This window comes from Hylobates moloch, unplaced genomic scaffold, assembly GCF_009828535.3.
Source record: "Hylobates moloch isolate HMO894 unplaced genomic scaffold, HMol_V3 SCAFFOLD_10, whole genome shotgun sequence".
Classification (NCBI taxonomy): Eukaryota; Metazoa; Chordata; class Mammalia; order Primates; family Hylobatidae; genus Hylobates; species Hylobates moloch.
Window position 1 is genome coordinate 31,608,712 of NW_026652285.1, and position 20,030 is coordinate 31,628,741.

The 20,030-nt window shown below is 46.1% G+C and overlaps 1 protein-coding gene across 1 annotated transcript in view; it reads right to left on the bottom strand.

The window, feature by feature from the left end:
- The window catches only part of ATOSB (atos homolog B), a 33,060-nt gene extending 14,985 nt beyond the window's left edge, over positions 1-18,075 (bottom strand). The window contains exon 1 of the mRNA XM_058444682.1: positions 18,013-18,075. The gene's annotated coding sequence lies outside the window, so the exon portion shown is untranslated. The remainder of the gene's footprint in view (positions 1-18,012) is intronic.
- Positions 18,076-20,030: the final 1,955 nt, after the last annotated feature.

The window sequence follows — 20,030 nt, forward strand, 5'->3', positions numbered from 1 at the left end:
AACTTTGAGCTCCTGGGCTCAAGTGATACTCCTGCCTCAGCCTCCAGAGTAGCTAGGACTACAAACACATGCTACCAAAAAAAGAAAAAGAATTTTAATTTTTTTTTAAATTTTTTATTATATTTTATTTTATTTGAGACGGAGTCTCGCTCTGTCTCTCAGGCTGGAGTACAATGGTGCGATCTCAGCTCATTGCAACCTCTGCCTCCCAGGTTCAAGTGATTCTCCTGCCTCAGCCTCCTGAGTAGTGGGATTACAGGCGTAAACCATCATACCTGGCTAATTAATTTTTGAATATTTAGTAGAGACAGGGTTTTACCATACTGGCCAGGCTGGTCTCAAACTCCTGTCCTCAAGTGATCCGCCTACCTCGGCCTCCCAAAGTGCTGGGATTATAGGCGTGAGCCACCAGTGCCTGTCCTTTAATCTTTTATTGTAGAGATAGGGCTTGCTATGTTGCCCATACTGGTCTACAACTCCTGGCCTCAAGTTATCCTCCTGCCTCAGCTTCCCAAAGTTCTGGGATTACAAGTGTGAGCCAGAGCACCTGGCATCATATTGCAGTCTTTAAAAAAAACAAAAAAACAACAGTGGTAGCTAAGCAGTCTGAGTCTTTATTTTTCCACAAGATTTTTAGAACTTCTTTATGAAATACTTGAGGCATACAGGAAACTCTAAAGAATATTATAACAAATACCCATATTCGGGCCAGGTGTGGTGCCTCACACCTGTAATCCCAACACTTTGGGAGGCTGAACCAGGTGGATCACTTGTGGTCATGAGTTCGAGACCAGCCTGGCCAACATGGTGAAACCCCATCTCTACTAAAAATACAAAAATTAGCTGGGTGTTGTGGCACATCCCTGTAGTCCCAGCTACTCGGGAGGCTGAGGTGTGAGAATTGGTTGAGCCTGGGAGGCAGAAATTGCTGTGAGCAGAGATTGCTCCACTGCACTCCAGCCTAGGTAACAGAGCGAGACCCTGTTTCCAAAAAAAAAAAAACATATTTTTATCACATAGCTTTACCAAATCTTAATATTTTACATTTACTTCAAATTCTGTGTTAAAGAAATTAGTATTTCAAATAAAGTTGTAGCCCTCACATACTCCTCCCTAATCTCATTCCCTTCTCTTCCTCCCTCTTCACCTTTTGTTCCCAGAGTTGACTACTATCCCAAATTGATATTTATTTTTCCTATTAAAAAAACTAGGCCGGTTACGGTGGCTCATGCCTATAATCCCAGCACTTTGGGAGGCCGAGGCAGGTGGATCACCTGAGGTCAGGAATTCTAGACCAGCCTGGCCAACATGGTGAAACCCCGTCTCTACTAAAATAAATACAAAAATTAGCCTGGTGTGGTGGCAGGCACCTGTAATCCCACCTACTGGGCATAGTGGGGGCCGAGGCAGGGGAATCGCTTGAACCCGGGAGGTGGAGGTTGCAGTGAGCCGAGATCACGCCATCGCACTCCAGCCTGGTGGACAAGACCGAGACTTCGTCTCAAAAAAAAAAAAAAAAAGGCCGGGCGCGGTGGCTCACGCTTGTAATCCCAGCACTTTGGGAGGCCGAGGCGGGCGGATCACGAGGTCAGGAGATCGAGACCACAGTGAAACCCCGTCTCTACCAAAAATACAAAAAATTAGCCGGGCGTGGTGGCGGGCGCCTGTAGTCCCAGCTACTCGGAGAGGCTGAGGCAGGAGAATGGCATGAACCTGGGAGGCGGAGCTTGCAGTGACCGAGATCGCGCCACTGCACTCCAGCCTGGGTGACAGAGCAAGACTCCGTCTCAAAAAAACAAAAAACAAAACAAAAAACAAAAAAAAACAAAAAAACAAACAAACAACAACAACTATGATTGATGTACATGTATTTCTACTGGATATATACCTAGGAATCGAATTGCTGAGCTACTAGTCATGTATATGTTTTCCAAATATGTTTGGAAAGAGATTGTTTTCCAAATATGTTTCCCAAAGAGATTGTTACTGTCAGGCCTGAGCCCAAGCTAAGCCATCATATCCTCTGTGACCTGCACGTATACTTCCAGATCACCTGAAGCAACTGAAGATCCACAAAACAAGTGAAAATAGCCTTAACTGATGACATTCCACCATTGTGATTTGTTTCTGCCCCACCCTAACTGATCAATGTACTTTGTAATCTCTCCCACCCTTAAGAAGTTTCTTTGTAATTCTCCCCACCCTTGAGAATGTACTTTGTGAGATCCACCCTCTGCCCGCAAAACATTGCTCCTGACTCCACCACCTATCCCAAACCTGTAAGAACTAATGATAATCCCACCACCCTTTGCTGACTCCTTTTTTGGACTCAGCCTGCCTGCACCCAGGTGAAATAAACAGCCTTGTTGCTCACACAAAGCCTGTTTGGTGGTCTCTTCACACGGACGCGTGAGACACTTAGATTTTGAATTACTTATTTTTAAATATTCTAACTAAAATGTCAGTTGGGGTTACCCTTTCTTTTTGAGATTAAATAAAATTGCATATAATGTTTTACCGCACATTAAATGGAAGTCCAGTGTCATCATAGATCCTTTTGTGAATTCTAGGATTGAGAAGGAGCTTGATTCCTCTTGACTGTTGACCATCCTTGCTGGCCCTTGCTGAATTTACAATTCACTGGTTTCACCCCCTGCAGCTGTTCTTTCTCGCTTTCTTTTTGATTTTTTGAGACAGGGTCTTGCTCTGTCACTAAGGCTGGAGTGCAGTGGCACAATCATGGCTCACCACAGCCTTGAATTCCTGGGCTCAAGTAATCCTCCACCACCACCTCCCAACTAGGTGGGATAACAGACATGTACCACCATGCCCTGCTAAGTTTTTCTGTTTTTTTTGTAAAAATGAGGCCTCACTATATTGGCCAAGCTGGTCTTGAACTCCTGGCCTCAAATGATCTTCTTGCCTTTGCCTCCCTAAATGGTGAGATGACAGGTGTGAGCCACTGCAGCTGGCCCCTTTCTTTTTTTTCTCTCTCTAGCCTAGAAATATAATTATTTCTTTATTTCCTACCCTCCCCAAACTTCTTATGGAAGGCATCTGTATAAGTAGCAGGCATTACCGAATATTTGGGATAATATAAGGAAAAAAATATACCTATATAAACAACTCAAAATTGAATATTTGGACATCAATGTTCTTTAAATATGTGTGTGTGTGTGTATATATATATATATATATATAATACTTCTTTTTTTGAGACAGAATCACGCTCTGTTGCCTAGGTTGGAGTGCAGTGGTGTGATCCCAGCTCACTGCAACCCCCGCCTTCTGGGTTCAAGTGATTCTCCTGCCTCAGCCTCCTGAGTAGATAGGATTACAGGTGCACACCACCACACCCGGCTAATTTTTTGTATTTTTAGTAGAGATGGGGTTTCGCCATGTTGGCCAGGCTGGTCTCGAACTCCTGGCCTCAGTGTTCCACCCACCTAGACCTCTCAAAGTGCTAGGATTACAGGCATGAGCCACTGCACCCGGCCATTCTTTAAATATATTTTATTTGTTTCTTTGTTTGTTTGTTTTCCGAGACAGTCTTGCTCTGTCACCCAGGCTGGAGTGAAGTGGCACGATCTAGGCTCACTGCAACCTCTGCCTCCTGAGTTCAAGCAATTCTCCTGCCTCAGCCTCCCAAGTAGCTGGGATTACAGGTGTCCGCCACCATGCCCAGCTAATTTTTGTATTTTTAGTAGAGACAGGGTTTCACCATGTTGGCCAGATTGGTCTCGAACTCCTGACCTCGTGATCCGCCTGCCTTGGCCTCCCAAAGTGCTGGGATTATAGGCATGAGCCACGGTGCCCAGTCTCTTTAAATATTTTTAAAAGTCCTTCAGCCATCCCATAATATAACTGCCCAAGAGGTTCTCCTTGCCCGCTGCCTGGACAGAGTGGAGTTCTCAAAACAGGGGAACTGCAATAGAGAAAGAGTAATTCACACAAAGCCAGCTGTGTGGGAAACGAGTTTTATTATTACTCAAATCAGTCTCCCCAGACATTCTAGGAGCACAGTTTTTTTTGTTGTTGTTTTTGTTTTTGAGACGGAGTCTAGCTCTGTCGCCCAGGCTGGAGTGCAGTGGCGTGACCTCGGCTCACTGCAAACTCCGCCTCCCGGGCTCACGCCATTCTCTTGCCTCAGCCTCCCAAGTAGCTGGGACTACAGGCGCCCGCCACCATGCCTGGCTAATTGTCTGGGCGCCTCTTCGCCAGGTGGGTGCAGTGGGCTCTCTCATGCAATCCGCCTCCGGTTCAGCCTTCTCCTGCCTCAGCCTCTCAGTAGTGGGATACAGGGCCACCACCAGCCGGGTAATTTTTTGTTTTTTGGTAGAGACGGTTTCACCTCGTGATCCGCCCGCCTCGGCCTCCCAAAGTGCTGGGATTACAAGCGTGAGCCACCGCGCCCGGCCAACCTGGCTAATTTTTTTTGTATTTTCAGTAGAGACGGGGTTTCACCATTTAGCCAGGATGGTCTCTATCGCCTGACCTTGTGATCCGCCCGCCTCGGCCTCCCAAAGTGCTGGGATTACAGGCGTGAGCCACCGCGCCCGGCTGGGAGCAGAGTTTTAAGGACAACTTGGTGGGCAGGGGGAAGCCAGTGAGCTGGGTGTGCTGATTGGTCAGGGATGAAATCATAGGGAGTCAAAGCTGGCTTCTTGCACTGAGTCAGTTCCTGGGTGGAGCCACAAGATCAGATGAGCCAGTTTATCCATCTGGGTGGTGCCAGCTGATCCATCAAGTGCACGGTCTGCAAAATATCTCAAGCACTGATACTAGGAGCAGTTTAGGGAGTGTCAGAATCTTTTAATCTCCAGCTGCATGACTCCTAAACCATAATTTCTAATCTTGTGGCTAATATTAGTCCTACAAAGGCAATCTAGTCCCCAAGCAAGAAGGAGGTCTGCTTTGGGAAAGGGCTGTTACCATCTTTGTTTTAAACTATAAACTAAGTTTCTCTCAAAGTTAGTTCAGCCTACACCCAGGAATGAACAAGGACAGCTTGGAGGTTAGAAGCAAGATGGAGTCGGTTAAGTTCGATCTCTTTCAATGTGTGTTATAATTTTGCAAAGGTGGTTTTAATATTTTTTACCCCTTTTCTTATTATTCTCACCCACATCTCTCTATTCCCAGTACTTAATCACACCCAGTAATTTCTCCACACACATTTCTTCTAGGAGTTATACTTGCATATCAAAAAGGGTCACTTTCGCTGGGCAGGATGGTTGACAACTGTAATCCCAGCACTTTGGGAGGCTGAAGTGGGAGGGTTACCTGAGCCCAGGAGTTTGAGACCAGCTTGGGCAATATAGTGAGACCTCATCTCTATAAAAAAAATTAAAAAATTAGCTGCATGGTTGCACGCACCTGTAGTCCCATCTACTTGGGAGGCTGTATTTCAAATGGAGCAGAATTATAAATATATGGCCGGGCGCGGTGGCTCACGCTTGTAATCCCAGCACTTTGGGAGGCCGAGGCGGGTGGATCACGAGGTCAGGAGATCGAGACCACGGTGAAACCCCGTCTCTACTAAAAATACAAAAAATTAGCCGGGCGTGGTGGCGGGCGCCTGTAGTCCCAGCTACTCGGAGAGGCTGAGGCAGGAGAATGGCGTGAACCCGGGAGGCGGAGCTTGCAGTGAGCCGAGATTGAGCCACTGCACTCCAGCCTGGGCGACAGAGCGAGACTCCGTCTCAAAAGAAAAAAAAAAAAAAAAAAAAAAAAGAATTATAAATATATGTCACTAAGGAGAGGCCTCAATTTTGCCTCAGGAAAGGCTGTAAAAGGCATAAGAACACTTGATACCTGCCCTGTTGCACCCTCTCATGATTTGGAATTACAGGCCACTAGCCTACAGGTACTAGGCTGCAAAGTACAAGCATACCCTTTGTATCTGTTCATTCCAAACGCCAGTGAACACCAGTTTAGCGTCCAGAATGGTTTGAGCAATTAAAGAATCCCATCTTAATGTTTGTTGGTACCCTAGCCCCAAATACATTATTGATTTTTTTTTGAGACGGAGTCTTGCTCTGTCCCTCAGGCTGGAGTGCAGTGGCTCAATCTCAGCTCGCTGCAAGCTCCGCCTCCAGGGTTCACACCATTCTCCTGCCTCAGCCTCCAGAGTAGCTGGGACTACAGGCGCCTGCCACCGCGCCCAGCTAATTTTTTTGTATTTTTTCAGTAGAGACGGGGTTTCACCGTGGTCTGGATCTCCTGACCTCATGATCCGCCCGCCTCGGCCTCCCAAAGTGCTGGGATTACAGGCGTGAGCCACCGCGCCTGGCCTATATTATTGATTGTAGCAGCCAACAAAATGTGTCCAAGGAAAATAAGCTTGCTTAAGACAATTTGCCTTTTGGTGATAAAAGTTGCTTGTAGAGCTGAGGACATTGGGAGTGTAAGGATAAATAAAAGTTATTTTCTCCATTTATAAAGGGCAAATAAACCATTTCCCTTCTCTCGTTTCATTTTTTCTCCTTTTCTTTCTTTCTTTTTTTTTTTTTTTCGAGTCAGGGTCCTGCTCTGTCACCCAGACTGGAGTGCAGTGGCACAATCATGGCTCACTGCAGCCTCAACCTCCCAGGCTCAAGGGATCCACTTGGCTAGGCTTCCTGAATAGCTGGGATGATAGCCCTGTGTCACTACCACTACGCCCAGCTAATTAAAAATATATATATTTATTTTTTGGCTGGGTGCAGTGGCTTGTGCCTGTAATCCCAACACTTTGGGAGGCCAAGGCAGGCAGATCACTTGAAATCAGGAGTTTAAGACCAGCCTGGCCAACACGGTGAAACCCCATCTCTACTAAAAATACAAAAATTAGCTGGGCATGATGGTGCGTGCCTGTAATCCCAGCTACTTGGGAGGCTGAGGCAGGGGAATTACTTGAACCCAGGAGGCAGAGGTTGCCTTGAGCTGCGATCGCACCACTGCACTCCAGCCTGGGCGACAAACCGAGACTTGGTCTCAAAAAAAAAAAAAAAATTTGTAGAGATGGGGTCTCACCATGTTGCCCAGGGCTGGTCTCAAACTCCTAGGCTCAGCCTCCCAAAGTGTTGGGATTACAGGCCTGAGCCACTGCACCCAGCCTCCTCTCTTAGAGTTCTTAGAGTTACTCCTTGGATATAAAATAAATTTGGGTCCTTACTCTAATATTTGGAATCTCTCTAGGGATTAAGCCTAGACTCCAGTTTTTACAATACGGATATAACTCCAAGGTTGTGTGCCAAATGACCTCTAGATATGTAAACAAGGGTCTCTTGCAGGACACACAGGAGATTTTTCAGGAGGCGCAGTCCTTTGTCCCTTGAGGAGATATTGTTCTTTTCTTCTGCTTTGATGTATAAGTTATGTGCAATTTTGTCTTAACCTTGTAGTAATTTTCAGGCTACCTTACATGCATGTAATCGCTCACTCATCTATATTGACAGGGAGGAATCTTTTTGCAGCAGGATTATTTCATTTCCCCAAGAGCAACACAATAGTCCATTAAAAAAGAAGTCGCCCTGCCGCCCCGTCTGGGAAGTGAGGAGCGCCTCTGCCCGGCCGCCCCGTCTGGGAAGTGAGGAGCGCCTCTGCCCGGCCGCCCCGTCTGGGATGTGAGGAGCGCCTCTGCCCGGCCACCACCCTGTCTAGGAAGTGAGGAGCATCTCTGCCTGACCTCCCAGTCTGGGAAGAAGTGAGGAGCGCCTCTGCCCGGCTGCCCCATCTGGGATGTGAGGAGCCCCTCTGCCCGGCCGCCACCCCGTCTAGGAAGTGAGGAGCGTCTCTGCCCGGCCGCCCCGTCTGGGAAGTGAGGAGCACCTCTGCCTGGCCGCCCCGTCTGGGATGTGGGGACCGCCTCTGCCCGGCTGCCCCGTCTGGGATGTGAGGAGCGCCTCTGCCCGGCTGCCCGGTCTGGGAGGTCTACCACAGAGGCCAGAAGCAATGTGGGGGCTGGATGTGGTGGCTCACGCCTGTAGTCCCAGTACTCTGGGAGGCCGAGGCGGGTTGATCACTTGAGGCTAGGAGTTCGAGACCAGCCTGGCCAACATGGCGAAACATATGAAAAATACAACTGACAAACCAACCAACCAACCAAGCGACAACAAAACAGGTCTACCCTGGAGTCATACTCTAATTTTTTCTATTTTCCTCCCTTTCTGATCCTTTATCCCACTTTCATTTTCTTCCTCTTCCTTCTCCTTCTTCTTTGTCAAATAGAGGATTGAGTTATTATCATTGATCCATACAAAGTCCCTCTCTCATTTATTTTCTTTAATTCCCACCCCCCATTTCTATTCCCCGTCTTCCCATGTGCAACCTTCCTAATATGTTTGATATGCATCTTTTTGTTTGTATGTACTTTTAGAAAACGTTTATTGTTTTGTGTGCCAAAAAAATAATAATAAAATAAAAAAAAAAAAAGAAGTCACCTGTAATCCCAGCACTTTGGGAGGCTGAGACAGGTGGATCACTTGAGGTCAGGAGTGCAAGACCAGCCTGGCCAACATGGTGAAACCACGTCTCTACTAAAAATACAAAAATTAGCCGGGCATGGTGGCGGGCACCTGTAATCCCAGCTACTCAGGAGGCTGAGGCAGGAGAATCACTTGAACCCGGGAGGTGGAGGTTGCAGTGAGCTGAGATCCTGCGATTGCACTCCAGCTTAGGTGATAGAGTGAGTGACTCTCCATCTCAAAAAAAAAAAAAAAAAGCAATGATTTGAAGTGGATTTCTTTGCTCTTGATAAATGCATGTTACCAGTACTGTTAAGTTGTTTTTTATTCAACAATTCAATGATGAATATGAAGTAAGTAAATTAGCCTCTATGAATAGTCTGCATGAAACAATTACAGGTGAAAATATTTTCAAAGAAGTTGAGAAAACAGTAGTTCAGTACAACCAGAAGTGGAATCTATTAAATTGTGTTGCAACTAATGGTGGCAAAACATATGCAAAGCAGAAAAAAGTTTTAGTTCAAAAAATTTGTGAGGCTTCTTAAATTGTAATATGTTTAATGTTGTGAAAGGAAAATATCTTGGGCCCCCAAAATCACTAAACTAAAGGAAAAATTCCAGCTGGGAGCTGCTCAGGGCAAATCTGCCTTCCATTCTATTCAAAATCATCCCTTTGCTCACTGAGATACACACATATTCTGTTTGCCTCCTTTGGAAAGATTCATCAGAAATGCAAAAGAATGCAACCATTTTTCTCTCACCTACCTGTGACCTGGAAGCCCTCTCCCTGCTTCGAGTTGTCCCTACCTTTCTAGACTGAACCAATGTACTTCTTATGTATATTGATTGATGTCTCACATCTCCTTAAAATGTATAAACTAAGCTGTGTTCTGACCACCTTGGGCATATGTCGTCAGGACTTCCTGAGGCAATGTCATGGGAACATGTCCTTAACTTTGGCAAATAAACCTTCTAAAATGAGTAGGACTTGTCTCGTCATTATTCTCAATTGACATCTGGTAGCCACAGAGAGATCCTGAGTGAAGGTGACCTGGTCTGCAGCAGCTTGCCTGTTGGTGCTTGGTACTGGCTTGGGCACCTTATAGCCCAAACTGACAGGACGATTGCTGAAGTCTGGGACTTCTTTCCTCCAGGGATCCCTGATCTTCCAACGTTTTGCAGTTGGGGGTCTGAGATTTATTTATTTATTTATTGTTATTTATTTATTTTTTTGAGATGGAGTCTCGCTCTGTCGCCCAGGCTGGAGTGCAGTGGCGCAATCTCGGCTCACTGTAAGCTCCGCCTCCCGGGTTCACGCCATTCTCCCGCCTCAGCCTCTCCGAGTAGTTGGGACTACAGCTGCCCACCACCACGACCGGCTAATTTTTTTGTGTTTTTAGTAGAGACGGGGTTTCACCGTGGTCTCGATCTCCTGACCTCGTGATCCGCCCGCCTCGGCCTCCCAAAGTGCTGGGATTACAAGCGTGAGCCACCACACCCGGCCCAGTTGGTGTTAATTTCTGCTTACACTTAGAATGCTCAGAAATCATATAATTTTTGTGATCATTGTTAGTTTTGCTTAACTGTTTCGTTGTGTGTGTGTGTGTGTGTGTGTGTGTGTGTGTGTATGTTTTGGTCCTTTCCCTTATTGAATTGGACTAACTCTAAACCTTCTAACTCATGACCGTGGAATCTTCCACGCTGAAGAAATAAGAGCACCTTGCTCCCCTCAGCCTTTCAGGGCATTCTCAGGCAACTGAGAACAATGTGAGGATGTCTGGGAGGAATACTCCCTAAGACGCGCAGCTCTAAATAGGTTTCCCCTTCAGAAGAACATGCTTAGGGTCTAATCTCAGCCGGCAGGTGCATATAAGGAGCTGACCTCTCCCGCACCTTGAGCCCCTGACACACTGTGCCAGGTAGCCATGACACGGGTGGACTGAACCGGTTCGCGGGTAAGAGCCCTGAAAAGCTAGGCTTGCAAGCAGCACATTTTGGGTCTGACACATGTCTTGACTTGGTCAAATCCAAAGGGGAACTCTAAATTATGGGAACAAGGCCTCTGAAGTGGGAAGAAAAGTGCAAACAAAAGGAAAAAAAAAAAAAGAGGAAAGATTTTTAATTTTGACTACTAAAGAGGCTTTATTTACATAACGAGGCAACCTTTTTTGCCAGCCAGACCAAACTGAAAGAGTAATGGCTGTACTTCTGAAATAGCAGCATTTTGTCCTAGCTGAACTATGGTAATAAAATTTAAAAAAAAGTTTAAGGAGCTCAGTGGTTTAAAGTCAGCTTAATTAAAAGGCTAACATCCAAGATGTGTGTGCATGTTTGTATTTTAAAGGCCTTTATGTTTTTTTTTCTTTGTTTTGTTTGTTTGCTTCTTATTTGTTTGTTTTTCTCTCTAGGACCTTGTCATTTTTTTTTTTTGAGCAAAAGCTTTTTTTTCTTTCTTTCTTCTCAGTTGACCGAATTCTGTTTTCACCTGATTTTTTTTTTTTTTACTGAAATAGTTGCAACAGAGTTTTTTCCCTTTTGTATTTTATTTTATTTATTTATTTATTTATTTTTTTTTTTTTTTTTTTTTTTTTTTTTTTTTTTGAGATGGAGTCTTGCTCTGTCACCCAGGCTGGAGTGCAGTGGCGCAATGTCGGCTCACTGCAAGCTCCGCCTCCTGGGTTCAAGCCATTCTCCTGCCTCAGCCTCCTCAGTAGCTGGGATTACAGGGGTCCGCCACTATGCCCGGCTAATTTTTTTGTATTTTTTAGTAGAGACGGGGTTTCACTGTGTTAGCCAGGATGGTCTCGATCTCCTGACCTTGTGATCCACCCGCCTCTGCCTCCCAAAGTGCTGGGATTACAGGCGTGAGCCACCACGCCCGGCCCTATTTATTTATTTTTTTGAGACGGAGTCTTGCTCTGTCGCCCAGGCTGGAGTGCAGTTGCATGATCTCAGCTCACTGCAACCTCCGCCTCCGGGGTTCAGGCAATTCTCCTGCCTCAGCCTCTTGAGTAGCTGGGATTACAGGCACCTGCCACCACGCCAAGCTAATTTTCTTTTGTATTTGTAGTAGAGACGCGGTTTCACCATGTTGGTCAGGCTGGTCTCAACCCCCTGACCTCATGATCCACCCGCCTCGGCCTCCCAAAGTGCTGGGATTACAGGCGTGAGCCACCGTGCCTGGCTTTTCCCTTTTATTAGAGAACCAGGATTCAGTGTGGACTCTGCCTGGAGCTCAGAGATTCAGTTAAGAGATAGGTAGTCCCTATCTAAATAAAATTGGTCTCCTTAGACAATCTCATGATAAATTTTCATAATTTTATGTTTGATCTGGCTCAAAGAAAAATAAAAGTGTCTCCCTCTAGCACCACTAGACTTTTTCCTCTCTGGACTTTATGATGTAAATTTTGCTATTTAATTTTCACCTAAGTTGTTTTCTTTAATATGCAAATTTAAGGCTATTTAGCTGACAACTGCTTAGGGTTGTAAAACAGGTTATCAAAAATCTGCAAGTCTAAGATAGAAAAAAAGAGGGTCTTTATGAATCTATAAATATGTCTACGTATTTATGTGTCACATACACAATGTTTCACTACTAAAAATATATAAAAGAGCTAATTAATTGGCTTAAAGAGAAATAAAAGTGCTTAAATCAAATGCATTATCAGGAAAAAAGAAAAGACTAATCAAATGCTTTTTCAAGTTTATGTAACTTAATAAAATCTTTAATAAATAAGCTAGCTTTAACATTATTGGTAAAGTATGGCCGGGCACGGTGGCTCATGCCTGTAATCCCAGCACTTTGGGAGGCCAAGGTGGGCGGATCACCTGAGGTCTGGAGTTCAAGACTAGCCTGACAAACATGGAGAAACCCCATCTCTACTAAAAATACAAAATTAGCGGGGTGTGGTGGTGCATGCCTGTAATCCCAGCTACTCAGGAGGCTGAGACAGGAGAATGGCTTGAACCCGGGAGGCGGAGGTTGCTGTGAGCCGAGATCATGCCACTGCTCTCCAGTCTAGGCAACAAGAGTGAAACTCCATTTCAAAAAAAAAAAAAGAAAAATAAAACATTATTGGTAGGGTAATATTAGAAATGTCTTAAGAATGGCCAGGATACATTTTTGTTTGCATTTATTTTTTTTTATTTTTATTTTTTTTTTTTTGAGACGGAGTCTCGCTCTGTCACCCAGGCTGGAGTGCAGTGGCGCAATCTCGGCTCACTGCAAGCTCTGCCTCCCGGGTTCACGCCATTCTCCTGCCTCAGCCTCTCCGAGTAGCTGGGACTACAGGCGCCCGCCACCACGCCCGGCTAATTTTTTTGTATTTTTTTTTAGTAGAGACGGGGTTTCACTGTGGTCTCGATCTCCTGACCTCGTGATCCGCCCGCCTCGGCCTCCCAAAGTGCTGGGATTACAAGCGTGAGCCACCGCGCCCGGCCTTGTTTGCATTTATGAATCAAGCAATTTCAAGCAAAACTTATCTCTGCCAAATGCTATAAGGTGTCAAAATTTGGCATAGGGGTTACAAAACTAAAAACCCAGCTCAAAACAGAATGATCTATGTTTTTGCTTGTATAATTTTTAATAAAACATTAATATTGGTTTAATGAAAATAACTACATCTTGAATTATTTAGTAAAATTACCATAGCTTCTAATCTTGTGCCTTTAGGCAGACTAGTCCGTGGGCCTTAAGGAGCTTTGTTTTGGGAAAGGACTGTTACTATCTTTGTTTCAAACCTAAACTATAAACTAACATCCTCCCAAAGTCCAGGAATGAACAAGGACAAATCTTCAAAGTAATGTTTTCAATTTTTCTTGTTTTTTCCTTCTTTTTCCCCATTTTTCTAATTTGGAGTCACTGAAAACTGAGCTGTGCTTTCTTAAAGCCCTGCAAACGGAAACTAGACAACTTGAACTTCAGAAGAAAATAACAACTTACTTACATATATAAGCCTGTTTCATATCTGCCTACTGATGTATAGACTTCAGAGTAATATGACCTATATTGATTTTGCGCCATTGCTCTTTTTCTCCCTTTCTCTCCCTATTTTATTTTCATAGGACATGAGGCTTCAAAACGTGCTAAAAATGAGCTTTTGGGAACTACCTGTCTAGAAATAAACTATCCTATCCAGAAGAAACCTAAGGGCAGATACTCATTTTCTTCTAAAATGCTTTCTCCAAAAGATTTTTAAAAAGAAAAGTGGGGAAATGTGAAAGGAAAATATCTTGGGTGCCCAAAATCACTAAGCTAAAGGAAAAATTCTAGTTGGGAAATGCTCAGAGCAAATCCGCCTCCCGTTCTGTTCAAAGTCATCCCTCTGCTCACTGAAATAGGTATGTATTCTGATCGCCTCCTTTGGAAAGTCTCATCAAAAACTCAAAAGAATGCAACCGTTTTTCTCTCATCTACCTGTGATCTGGAAGCCCTCTCCCTGCTTTGAGTTGTCCTTTCTGGACAGAACCAATGGACTTCTTACACATATTGATTGATGTCTCATGTCTCCCTACAATATATAAAACCAAGCTGTGCCCTGACCACCTTGGGCACATGTCATCAGGACTTCCTCAGGCTCTGTCAGGAGCACATTATTATGTAGGTAGTTACATAACAAGAGAGGAAACAAATTTCAAAGTTATATAACAAGAGAGGAAACAAATTTATATAACAAGAGAGGAAACAATTTAAAAATTGATAACATTCCAGGCTGGGCGTGGTAGCTCATGCCTCTAAGGCCAAGGCAGGCGGATTACTTGAGGCTAGGACTTCAAGACTGGCCTGACCAACATGGTGAAACCCGTCTCTACTAAAAATACAAAAATTAGCTGACTGTGATGTTGTACACCTGTGGTCCCAGCTACTCGGGAGGCCGAGGCAGGAGAATCACTTGAACCCAGGAGGCAGAGGTTGCAATGAGCTGAGAACACGCCACTGCACTCCAGCCAGAGCGACAGAGTGAGTGGGACTCCGTCTCAAAAAAAAAAAAAAAATTACGTTCTGGATAGGGGAGCCAGGCAATAAATAAAATGGATAAATGAGTAGATAACTCAGGGAGTGCCTTAATGAAAACAAGATAATGTGATAGAGAGTAATGGGGACCCAATTAGTTTGAATGGCCAGGGAGGGCATTACTGAGGAGGTACCTGTAAGTTTAACCTGCATGATAGGAGCCAGATGGGCAAAGATCTTGGGGCAAATTGTTGAAGCACTGGGAATAATAAGTGCAGAGATCTTAAAAGCAGGAATGGGGCCAGGTGCAGTGGCTTACGCCTGTAATCCCAGCACTTTGGGAGGCCAAGGTGGGTGGATAACAAGGTCAGGTGTTAGAGACCAGCCTGGCCAACATGGAGAACCCTGTCTCTACTAAAAATACAAAAATTAGCTGGGTGTGGTAGTGGGCACCTCTAATCCTAGCTACTTGGGAGACTGAGGCAGGAGAATTGCTTGAACCCAGGAGGTAGAGGTTGCAGTGAGCCGAGATTGCACCACTGCATTCCAGCCTGGGTGACAGAGCAAGAGTCATTTTGGGGGGGAAAAAAAAGCAGGAACGGATTCATACTTTTGAGGAAAATAAATCATGTCAGTGTGGCTAGACCAAGATAAGAAGTGTGCTATAGGAAGACGACTGACAGCACCCAGACTACACATCATGTTTGCCTCCTGCCTCTATCATGAGTTTGTGCTCAGGTTCCAAGGATAATCCATATCGTTTGCAAAGGGTTTTATCATTCATGCTTTCATATCGGCTGTCTTTTTTTTTTTTTTTTTTTTTAGAAAGAGGGTCTCACTCTGTCACCCAGGAGTGCAGAAGCACAGTCATGGCTCACTGCAGCTTCGACCTCCTGGGCTGTAGCTGTCCTCCCACTTCAGCCTCCCAAGTAGCTGGTACTGAAGGCATGTACTACCACATCTAGCTAATTTATATTTTATTTTTGTATATGTGTATATATTTTTTGACAGCATCTCACTATGTTGCTGGTGCTGGTCTTAAACTCCTGGGTTCAAGCTATCCTCCTGCCTCAGTCTCCCAAAGTATTAGGATTACAGGCAATAACATAATTTCTAATAGCTAAAGGCCACATCCTTAGGATAACCCTATCCCCTCTTAAAGTGCCTGCCTAAGAAAACTCAAGGCCAGGAGTTGGAGACCAGCCTGGACAATATAGTGAGACCCCATCTCTATTTATTTAAAAAAAATGTGGCTGAGTGTGGTGGCTCACATCTGTAATCCTAGCACTTTGGGAGGCCTAGGCAGGTGGATCACTTTAGGAGCTTCAGGAGTTTCAGACCAGCCTGGCCAACATGGTTAAACCCTGACTCTACTGAAAATACAAAAATTAGCCGGGTGTAATGGCACAGGCCTGTAATCCCAGCTACTCAGGGTACTGAGGCAGTAGGATCACTTGAACCCAGGAGGCAGAGGATGCAGTGAGCTGATATTTCTTTTTTTCTTTTTTTTTTTTTTTGAGACAGAGTCTCGCTCTGTCGCCCAGGCTTGAGTGCAGTGGCATGATCTCGGCTCACTGCAAGCTCCACCTCCCGGGTTCATGTCATTCTCCTGCCTCAGCCTCTCCGAGTAGCTGGGACTACAGGCACCTGCCACCACGCCCGGCTAATTTTTTGTATTTTTAGTAGAGACGGGGTTTCACCGTGGTCTCGATCTCCTGACCACGTGATCCGCCCGCCTCGGCCTCCCAAAGTGCTGGGATTACAAGCGTGAGCCACCGCGCCCGGCCTTGAGCTGATATTTCTAGCTTCTTAACTTTACCAAAGGTAACCTCCTAGGTACTTACAGAAGGGAAAATGTGACAGTCCATGGAAGAGAAGAGAATAGACAAGGTCATGCAGATATTAAACCAAAAACTACTTACTTCCTAGGTGGGGAATCAAACCCGGACCGCCACTGTGAAAGTTCAAAATCTTGACCACTGAGCTACATAAAGGGGCAGTGACCATTTTCTTTCCCAGAAGAAACCTACAGTAGTTAATTTTGAACTTGCAAAGTCTTTTAACTATTTAATATGATTTTTAGGGCTATGACATGAACCCTAAAATTCCTGTTCCCTGAAGGTGGAAACCAAAAGAAAGTATCGCCACGTGGTTAAAAGGTCAAGCTCCCAAGGACATAAAACGGAGAAGACTTCATCCAGTTTTTTGTTTGTTTCAAAACTGCAGCTAAGTGTGTTACTGACCAGTGGGCTTGCTTGTTTCAAAACTGCAGCTAAGTGGCTCACCTTGAAAAGTGGTCTTGCTTACAGGTATTTTGAGCCTGTGTTTTATCCTAAAGTACCCCTTGACACAGAAAAACAAATTTATAGCACAAAATACACCAGCTTAAGACTAGCCTTAGAATTATTTTTTCCATCAATCAAAACTTTACAGAGGAGATAAACACTGATTCTTTTTTTTTTTTTTTTTTTTTTGAGATGGAGTCTTGCTCAGTTGCCCAGGCTGGAGTGCAATGGCCCGATCTTGGCTCACTGCAACCTCTGCCTCCCAGGTTCAAGCTATTCTCCTGCCTCAGCCTCCCAAGTAGCTGGGACTATAGGCACATGCCACCGTGCCCGGCTACTTGTTTGTATTTTTAGTAGAGATGGGGTTTCATTGTGTTAGGGAGGATGGTCTCGATCTCCTGACCTTGTGATCCACCTGCCTCGGCCTCCCAAATTGCTGGGATTACAGGTGTGAGCCACTGCACCCGTCCCCCGTTTTTTTTTTAACCATTCATTCAACAGTTTGCACAGAGAGAGAAGCCAGAAATCTGACTGTTAAGAAATTCTTAGCCTTTTGCCGGCATGCCAGGCTTCTGGATTCCCTTTCCCTGAGCGGCCCTAGTGATTTAGCTTGCGACACCATTGCCCTGGGGCCAAGCTGCATCACAAAGAAAATTTTCTTTTTTTTTTTCAATCTGGCTAGAGCAAAATATGAGTGATAAAACATAGACATTGGCCACTCTTCTTAGCACCCAATATCAAACTGGCAAGGCTTAAGGTTGCCCCTAGATGGGCCCCATAATCTTTAATCCAATTCCTGACTTGGAGTTTCAACATGTGGTCTCTGGGCAAGATGGTTGCCGTGGGTAACAGAAAAGATAAGAAAGGGAAAGGAGAGAGAGAAAGGCTTTGTCGGTGGCAGGGTGGGGTAGGTGAAGTGCTCAGGGAGGCCAGAGAAAGACCCACCCACTGCAGCAACACTGAAAAGTTCAGGTGGCTGTGGCTGCTGTTGTGAAGGACGGGAAAAAGATCCGCATGTCCCACAATCCTGTACATGCCTAACCCTGTCACCTACAGCCATCAGCAAAAAGTGCAAGGCAGATTAATCGAAAGAGAATAGCAGTTAACATCCGATAGTGCCGAGAGGGACTTTACCGAGAGGGGCCTCTAACCCCTTAAATCTTAGAAAGGACTCTAATGAGAGTCAGGCTTCTAACCCGAGGTTGGTCAAGCATCCTTGCCTTTTATTAAAACGGGCCTCTAACCCACTCTGTCCTAGAAGAGACCCTGACTCCTCTAAGTTGAGTCTCTAACTCAAACCTATTCTTTACCCTGGTACCCCACCACTTACCCAAAGTCGTCCAATCAGTGTTGCAGTCTATTTCCTTTGGATCAGGGGTCTCCTCAATATTGTCCCTTTTGTGGTTCATGAGAAAGCTGTCACAGGACGCCAACACTTACTCAAAGGTAGCCGTTGGGTCAGGGCTTCTGCACTATAGTCCCCTCTGTGGTCACCAGAAATGTGTTACAGGAAAGGGGTCTTGATCCAGACCCCAAGAGAGGGTTCTTGGATCTTGTGCAAGAAAGAGTTCAGGGCAAGTATGCAGTGCAAAGTGAAAGCAAGTTTATTAAGAAAGGAAAGGAATTAAAGAATGGCTACTCCATAGACAGAGCAGCCTTTTTTTTTTTTTTTGAAACAGGGTCTTGCTCTGTCACCCAGGCTGGAGTGCAGTGGCATGATCACAGTTCACTGTATTCTCAACTTCCTGGGCTCAAGCATCCTCCTGCCTTACCATCCTTGGTAGCAGGTGATGGCAGTGGCTGGTGCCATCATGCAGGCTGCAGCAGGGAAGTGCCGCGGCTGGGGCTGCACACTCTGTGGAGCCAGTGGGAGCCCTGCCTCTTCTTTTTTTTTTTTTTTTTTGAGACAGAGTCTCCCTCTGTCACCAAGGCTGGAGTGCAGTGGCGCGATCTCAGCTCACTGCAACCTCCGCCTCCCGGGCTCAAGCGATTTTCCTGCCTCATTCTCCTGAGTAGCTGGGACTACAGGTGCATGCCACCATGCCCAGCTAATTTTTTGTATTTTTAGTAGAGACAGGGTTTCACTGTGTTAGCCAGGATGGTCTCAATTTCCTGACCTCGTGATCCATCTGCCTCGGCCTCCCAAAGTGCTGGGATTACAGGCGTGAGCCACTGCGCCCAGCCACCCTGCCCCTTCTGAGTTGGGATGGGAGCTCCCTGATCTGCTACAGCTGCCCAAACCACAGCTGCAGAGCCAGGCCTCCTGTTCTATGGTACAGGCAGGAGCCATGCCCTTCTGGGCGGGGCTACAGCCACCCAAACTGCAGCTTTGTATCCGAGCCTCCCTGTGCTCTTGCGGGAGGCGGGAACAGGCAGGATCTGCCCTACCTGGTGCAGCTGTAGCCATTGCACACGGGGCTGCAGACCTGGGCCTCCTGTTCCAGGAAGCAGGCAGGAGCTGGCGACTAGTGGGAGTCCCGCCCCTTCCAAATTGGCAGGGCAGGAGCTCCCGGTGTGGCTGTTGCTGCCCTGCCAGGCAGAGGACCTGGGTGTCTCTGCATCCTCGGGGGCCCCAGGAAGGACCCCAATCCTTGTGGGTTCAGGGGTTTCTGCTCCCATTTCCTGGCCTCTCTCCCCTCCTGGCTCCTGCTCCCATCTTGGAGTGGGGGTTGGAGTTGAGCCCTGGGCCCACGAATGGCAATGGGAGGCAGATTGATTCCTGAGTGGAAGGGGATGGGTTCCCAGTAAGGCCTTACCTTCAGACCAGGGAGGACTTGAAAACGGGGCCGTGCTGCCAGTCCCGCAGACCAGAGTGGGGGCACGTGGTGCCATTTCTGGGCCACCCATGGCTGCTCATAGTCACCTATGGACCAATTGGCAGGCATTTCCTCCCCTCTGAGGTCCATAAAAGCCCTGGGCTCAGACAGAGCAGGGCAGAGGACTGCCAGACGACAATGAGGGCAGAGAGACAGTAGGATGGGAGGACCTGCTGCAAAGAGGAGCTACTCTCTCTGCTGAGAACTTCAGAGACTCAGAGACATCCAAATGACTTGCCTGCAAAGAGGAGCCACCTGTTCCAGGGCCTCACCTCTGCTGAGAGCTGAACACTCATCAGGACGACCTGCCTATAGAGAGGAGCTACTCACTCCTCTGAGCTGTTCCAACACTAAATAAAACTCTTCTTCTTCACCCTTCACTTATCTGTGTACCTCACTCTTTCTGTATGCAGGACAAGAACTCAGCCAAAGACACCACAGCCAAAGAGCTTTCCAGCCAGAAAAATTGACACCCTAGAGATTCTGTAAAATTTTGGGGGCTGTCTGGGGTCTGCAGAAGGGTGAATAAAAG